This window comes from Aythya marila, assembly GCF_965140915.1.
Source record: "Aythya marila genome assembly, contig: HAP1_HAP1_SCAFFOLD_219, whole genome shotgun sequence".
In the NCBI taxonomy this organism is placed as follows: Eukaryota; Metazoa; Chordata; class Aves; order Anseriformes; family Anatidae; genus Aythya; species Aythya marila.
In genome coordinates this window covers 148,861-156,080 of record NW_028137232.1, presented here as the reverse complement: position 1 = coordinate 156,080, position 7,220 = coordinate 148,861, and the positions used below count along the sequence as shown (strand labels likewise).

Below are 7,220 nucleotides of genomic sequence, written 5' to 3'. Positions count from 1 at the left end.
GGTTTTTGTGTTTTCTTAATAGGTGAAGAAATCTTGAAGACCAGAGATTGGAACATGCTGAATTTTAAATTAAAAAAAAAAAAAAAAAGAAAGTTAAATTGTCCGGCTGTGGAAGATGGAGCCTCATTTTTGCAGCCACTTTGAATCACGAGTTCATCTCTAAATGCGCTGTTTTTTTTTTTTGTTTTTGTTTTGTTTTGGTTTTTGTTTTTTATTTTTTTGAAGAGCTAACTAACCGTGGCTGCATCCAGTCTGAGAGAGCATTCAAATGGACTTGCTTCCTCTCTTAGTTATAAGCTGTTTAAAAGCGCATCCTTTGTTTGAATTGTGGATGAGAGGTTCCCTTGGCAAAGTGAGGAGGAAAATTCTTCCTACCCCTTTATTATTAATTCACGGATTCAGTCTTGGTTCGGCCTACAGGAGCAGTTAACTGGAAGCCTTTGAAGATCGATAACTTTGCTGAGGTTGTCCAGGTAGGTGAAATCGAAGACCCACAGGGCCTGGAACGTGCTGTTTAATGCGTCCTTACTGTGTTCTAGAGAAGTTATTTGTAGCCATAGTTGATTATTGACTTGCATGTATCATCAGGCGGTTTTTTAAGGAGTGACTCCGTTTTCAGGCTTCCAGATGTGCTCCAAGTCATATTATTGAGGATGTGGAAGAGAACGCTTGCTGACAAAGCTCCTGGCAGCTTTACAGAACTTTAATATTTAGTTAGTTCATGTAACAGCTGATTTCAAGGCTTTGCTCTCTTTGAGAGACTGATAACTTGATTTGATTAACTGAAGAAAGCTGGAAAAATGTTTGTTCCTCATTATTTTTCACTTGTTACTTTCTTTCGGGTTACTTTTAAAAAGAAGATTTCACTGATCACAAGCCAGTAGAAGACTTTCAGCCCAGGCAAGGGTGAAGACAGCTCTCTCCAAGAGCAGAGGAAGTCCCTGTGGAGAGAACCCGAGCTTGTTAGCAGAACTCGTCGGCATGTCTAAACAAGGAGACGATTGCTACTTCTATTTCTATTCTACCTGTAGCAAGGTATGGCTGGCTTTCCTTTGCTTTGCTTTTTTTCCCCCTTTTTTTCAGGAAGGAGTAGATTAGGAGGAGGAAGCACACTGGTCTTTGGTTAACTTGAGAACCAGATAGATTGTGAATTCAGTTGTAGCACCATTAGGCAGCAGCATGGCCATTTTTGAGGCTGTACTCTATTTTCCTTGTTGGTTTCCTTTTGGTTCCAGGGAGACAAATGTGCCTACCGCCACTGCGAAGCTGCTCTGGGCAATGAGACGGTCTGCAAGCTGTGGCAGGAGGGTCGTTGTTTCAGGAATGTCTGCCGATTCAGACACATGGAAATTGACGTGAGTGCCTAACAATGTGTTCTCAAAATAAATCCACAAAAGCATTTTTCAGTGCCGTAGGTGTACTGATTGTGCTTTTGGAGGATAGATTTGTTTGCTTCAAAATCATACTGGTTTCTGTTACCAAGAGAGGGGGTGGGAGGAAGCAGAGGGAAATAAAATCAATGCCTTAGGTACGTCTTAGCAAGATATTTGTTTATTTTTTTTTTATTAGATGCTGACAGTTTTCTCAAGAGATGCAGAATAGCTGTTAAATAGACTGCTAAAACGTGCTGGAGCAGGGGGGTAATAAACAGGCTGTTCTATCCTCATGGGAGCAGGCTTGATAATGAACTATCAGGTGTCTTCTGACCCACAGTCCTTCAGATAACGCTGTTGTAGCTGCCTGGGGTAGGAAGTGGGGAAAGTTAAAGGTGCAGCAGAACTAAGTCTCCAAGAAGTAGTTCTAGACAGGGTTAACCTAGGCAATTTCAGATGTTCTTTTTCCCTCTGAATAATCCTAGTATAATCCTAGGTGTATTAGTTTAAGCCACCCTCAAGTGATGTCTGAGAGTGCCTGTCTTCTCAAACTGAGTGATGACCAAACTAAATGTGCATAGTGGTTACAGCTTATGCAAACTTTGTGAATATGCCCAGAAATACTACACTTAACTGAGAAACTGACCTTTGGAATGCTGTTTCAGCACTGTGTTGTGACAGCTGTCACGATCTGGAGCTGTGCATCTCTTTGCAAGCCTCAGGTGCATGTTATCACGAGCTTTTCTTTCTTTCTGTCTTCAGAAAAAGCGCAGTGAGATTCCTTGCTACTGGGAGAACCAGCCGGGAGGCTGTCAGAAAGCCAACTGTGCTTTTCATCATGCAAAGGGACGTTACATCGATGGACAATTCTTACCACCAAGCAAGAGTGAGTTTAGGTCCTTTTTCTTTAAGCGCTGAAGAATTAATTTTGAGTATTACTTAGTGGGTGCCAATCCTGTAGGGGGCGTCAGGTAACTGTTCATTTGTGAGGGCAGGAAAAGGTCTGCAGTCATAGGTGTACTGCACCGAGTGTACTGCTGGTGTTTGTTTTCTGCTTTCGTGCTCAGCTTCTCTTTGCTTTGTGTGATGTTTGCCTTGCAGTTTGCTTCCTGTTGTTTCCGCTTTTGCTGGGTGGTAGGGAGATGTGTTGTTGTTGGAAGGGAAATCATTGTTCACGGTGTAAGCAGTGATGGGATGGGCAAAAGGAGATGCTGAATTCGTTGTCTGTGCGGGTTATCTGCCTTTGCTACCATCTCTTTGCATTGTGGTCAAAGTTTTAAACTGCCATATTACCGATGATCCTCCTCTTCCTCTAGCTACACTGCCAAGTCCGCCTGAGTGCGCGGACGATGATCTGAAAGTGGCTCAGATGTCACTGCAGCAAAACAAACTTTCTGTCCAGTCAAATCCCTCTCCACAGCTAAGGGGGTGACGAAAGTGGAAAACTCTGAAAATGTCCCAAGCCCTACACACCCTCCAGTTGTAATCAATGCTGCAGATGATGATGAAGATGATGATGGTGAGCATGTTTTGGTTCTTGGAAGGAATTTGTGCTGTAAATGAATGTGTTAAATCTTTGTTTCTTGGAAGGAATCTGTGCTGTAAATGAGTGTATAAATCACAGATGACCTGAGGTCTGACTAGCGATAGGGCAGGCAGTCTGGCCAGGTCACTGGTGGCTTTGTCTGGCAGTCAGTGGACAGAAGCTGAAACGTTGGAGGAAAGCTTAGAACCACTCCTGGCTTTAGCTGGTCTTTTGTGTAAAGTTCTATGTGAAACTAGGAAGGAAATTTCTTTTTTCTGTCTGAAGAGCAATGTGTTGTGTAGTAGTTAAAGCTGCAGAGAGAATCTAGAGTCCTAGATGTTTTGTCCTAGTGTATTCTACTTAGGAGTTCATCAGGTCAGTGTAGCTGTTTAAAAACAAACAAACAAACAAACAAAACAAAACAGCAACAAAGTTTTTTATATGAACCATGGGCTGAAGTGTCACTGCATGAGCTACGTAATCATGACCAACCTGGTCTATGCATAACTGAATCGATTTTTCCCCTTCAGACCAACTTTCTGAGGAAGGAGAAGAAACTAAAACTCCCGTCCAGCATCCAGCTGCGGAAGGCAAAAATGGATTACGGGTGATTTCCACTCGGAAAGGCAGTTCTATTACTACTAAACAAGGTATGCCAGCACCTTAGTAGGATAAATCAGAAGAACTTGACAGTTAAGTCAAAAGCAGCGTGGTGTAAAAACACAACAAAATGTAGGGGTGCTGAATGGAGTCGGTTATTTCCATGATCTCATTTCTGCCATTAATACCATCATGTGCCCATTGGGTCAGAAAGGTGAACTCCTTTTCTTTACTTTTGGAGAACAAAACAGGGCCACAGCATGGAGTTTAAATGGCTGCACGTGCAGCCTTGCAACCACTGCTGATAAGCCATATCTAACGATAGAGGGATCTAATATTGTGTAAATGGATTAAAATTAAAACTACATTTTGAACCCTGAAGGATGAAAGGAGGGGCAAAATGCCATTGGTTCTATGGCTCTTTCACTTGTGAGGAGTGTTGACAGGCTTTATTCGAAATACTTCAGAAAGTTCCTGAGCGCTAAGAAGCCTGAGGACCTGTGGTCCTCAGTGAGTGCCTCTAAGCCTGTCTCATGAACTGTTTCCTGTTTTCAGAGGGCAATCTGAATTTTGGAATAAAAACACTTGAGGAAATCAAATGGCAGAAGATGAAGGAAAAAAATAAGAGACACGGTGGTGAGTTAATATTGCCTACTTTCTTATCCTGTTCACGGCAGGTGATGGTGACTGGGAGCTGCTTGAGGGACAGACTTCCATTTTTAGCTGGGGGCATAAAGCAACCTGATTCTCAGCCAGCTGGTATTCTAAATGGGAGTCCAAAGGGCAACCAGAGGCAAATTAGTCACCTCTCTTCTTTACATGCTCTGCTTGCTGTATTTTTGACAGTAACAAATCATTTAAAGTTTTTTGTTCTTTGTGATAGTTTTTTATGTTGGGTAAACTTCCTTATGTTTTGGTTGCTCTGAACAGAAGGTTCTTCAAGATCTTCTCTTCGTCCCGTTGATTCTATGATTTTTCCTGCTCCAGAAGAGGAAAATGTCCGGACAGTGGTGAGAACTGTGACAGTGTCTTCCAAGAAAGGTAATAATGAATGCTTTTGTTTTGATTTCATTACTCCTAAACTGGAGGGTTAAGCAATAATTAAAACAATTCACCCATGTTAGCCTTCTGGTGCTGCCTTCTGTTCAAAACGTGCTTTTATGCTTAAAGTCCCTGGTTGTACTGGAAAGATTTGGTGCTCAGGTTAAGTGCAGTGGCAGGAGAAAAAAAAAAGTGTCAGTATGCCAATAGGGGGGTAACTGAAAAACAGAAGAGTAACGAGAAGAGCGAGCTGTAGAAGCCAGTGCTATATAAGAAGCAATTTCTGAAGCATTAAAGAGGCGTACAGTGGCAGGTGTGGACACAGTATGACAGGAGTTTGTGTATAAATTGTTTAGAGCTGTGCAAATGCCTTTTAAAGGGAAAAAAGTGTGGAAGTACTTTTACTTGTAGACATTCACCTTAGAAAGGAATATTTCTCAGCATTTGCACCTAAGAATATTCTGCTTGCTTATGCAGCTTTGTTCTGCACAAAGTATAGGTGTCAAGCAGACTCAGATTCACTCTCTACTATCTCAGCTGGAATTTGAAGCAAGCACTGAGACTATTAATATTTTTTTTCCATGTTAATTATAGTTAAAATATGAGTTTGTGTGGTCTAGCTGTCAAAACAGTGTCTGACTAGGGTTTTTTGGACATGGGCTAACAGGATAATATTTCTGTTGGCTACTGGTTTCTGTGAAATAGAAAAAAAAATTCCCTTTTGTTTTAGGGGAGGAACCTGTGGTTCGAGTAGATCTTGCTGATAGACAAGGAAAACGGAAAGCCTCCGCGGGTGAGAACTTTTTACGAGCTGTTACGTAGGTGCTGCCTTCTATATATGACTGCATTAAAGAGTATTTGTGATGTATGAAGGGAAAATACATTGCAGTGGAGATCTGTGTTGACGGCAGAAATGGAAAAAAAAAAAAAAAAATCATTTAGCAGCTGAAAGGCAATTCTATGAAAATATGCTTGAAAAAGAGAAGCTTATTGTTGACTGTTCTCAAACCTTCCTGCAAAGAAAAGTTCTTACAATATTCCTTGTTTTCTCTGAAGATGATGTAGGCAGCCTTCCAGTGAAGCGCAGCCTTGCTGAAAGGCTGGGGAAGAAGGTAGAGGCTCCGGGAAATGCTGACAAAGCACCCAAGAGAGAGACAGGTACTAAACGGGCATCTGGATTGGATTCCTGGGTTTCGTATTTAGTCTTTCTGTTTGTCCTTTTCCAGTGATGTTTCTTTTTGCATGTTGGCTGAGGTCGTAATCACTGGGATTCAAAGCTACCTTTCCTGTCTTGTTTTGAAATGTGAACCTGAAGTTGACATTATGCAGCCTCCCTAATTCGTTCTTTTTCTGTTTTGCAGTTCGAGTTCCCAAGTCTCTGAAGGACAGGCTGGGATTACCTCCTAAACAGACCAGTACTGAGAGAGGTAACAGCTAGATCTTAAATATGCTTTCTCCTCCTTCCTTTCCACGAACTTGGACTGCTTTCATACATCCCTACAAACTAATTTAAACGAAAACAAAGAACTGACGCCTCTTGGTTGAGTGCTGAAGCTCTTCTGACAGCCACTATCAGAACTCTGGCTCTAGGTGTGTGTTTATTTTCTACTTGTGCCTTGTCGAGGTTTTTAGCTGCTTCTGTGAACCGTTACGTACAATTAGAATAGAACCACTGCCAGGAGCAGGAATTTGAAATGCAGTCTGAAAAAGTAATAAAGTAAAGCAGCATTTCTGTGTAGCAGTTCTCTCTGGATAGGGCTGGTCTTCAAAATACAAGTGGCTCAGAGGAGGAGGAGAATGTTGTTCTAAGGATATTGTTCTAAGATGCATTATTGGGAACGCTCAAGATGAGTTTTCCTTAGTGCTCTGACAAATTTTGGAGACTTAAAATATTGCTGGACTCTCTTTAAATGTTGGTGCTTCTCCTCATTTCTTGATGATGACAGGGAAGGCTGCTAAGCCGATGGGAGAGATCCATGTGAAAACACTGGAGGAAATCCGTCGTGAGAAAGCTCTTCAGAGACGCGAACCTCAAGCCAAAGCCGAGGCTGAAGGGCACGGTAAAACTGAAGATTCCAGCGCAGGGGCAAGAGCTGCTCGTGCAGGTCGCATGCAAACTTTCTCTGAAGCCTTGTCTGAAAAAAAGAATAATCGCTTGGTAGAAGAGAAGAAAAAAGCAGGAGAATGCCATAGCAAGAGCAAAATTCAGGGTGAGTCCAAGAAGCAGCTCGCTCTGTCCGGGCCCAGCAAAGGGCAGGCGAAGGAGCCGGCAGGAAAAGTCAAGCCAGAAGGAGAAGTGCGTGTTAAAACCTTGGAAGAAATAAAGCGTGAGAAAGCTCTGCGGATGCAGCAGAGTGAAGGAGATGTGCCAGCTCCCTCGGCACAACCCGGACCTGCCCCAGCAGAGCAGAAATCTTTATGGAGCACAAAACTAACAGGTAATAAGATGCTTTAATGCCTGCCCCAGTGAGGTGCTTCCCATATTGAGCAAGTTCAGTTTGCTCAGGATCTGCTTCATGGATAAATGCTGAATGGCTTGCACATTGTAGCCTTTCTCTCTCTCTCTCATGGGACACAAGGAAATAAATGCACAAAGGAAACAAGTACCCAGCTTTCTTTATTTCTGCCGTTGACAACACTTTTTTTTTGTCTTTTTTTAAAGCACCTGAAAAAGAAGAAAA

General features: G+C 42.3%; 1 pseudogene across 1 annotated transcript; it reads left to right on the top strand.

Moving 5' to 3' along the window:
* LOC309890991 (zinc finger CCCH domain-containing protein 11A-like) lies at positions 1 to 6,994 on the top strand (annotated as a pseudogene). Its single transcript has 10 exons — positions 1 to 473; positions 858 to 1,035; positions 1,236 to 1,355; positions 2,136 to 2,259; positions 2,690 to 2,892; positions 3,429 to 3,548; positions 4,054 to 4,112; positions 5,520 to 5,697; positions 5,901 to 5,966; positions 6,486 to 6,994. The product of its transcript is annotated as a zinc finger CCCH domain-containing protein 11A-like (transcript).
* Positions 6,995 to 7,220: the final 226 nt, after the last annotated feature.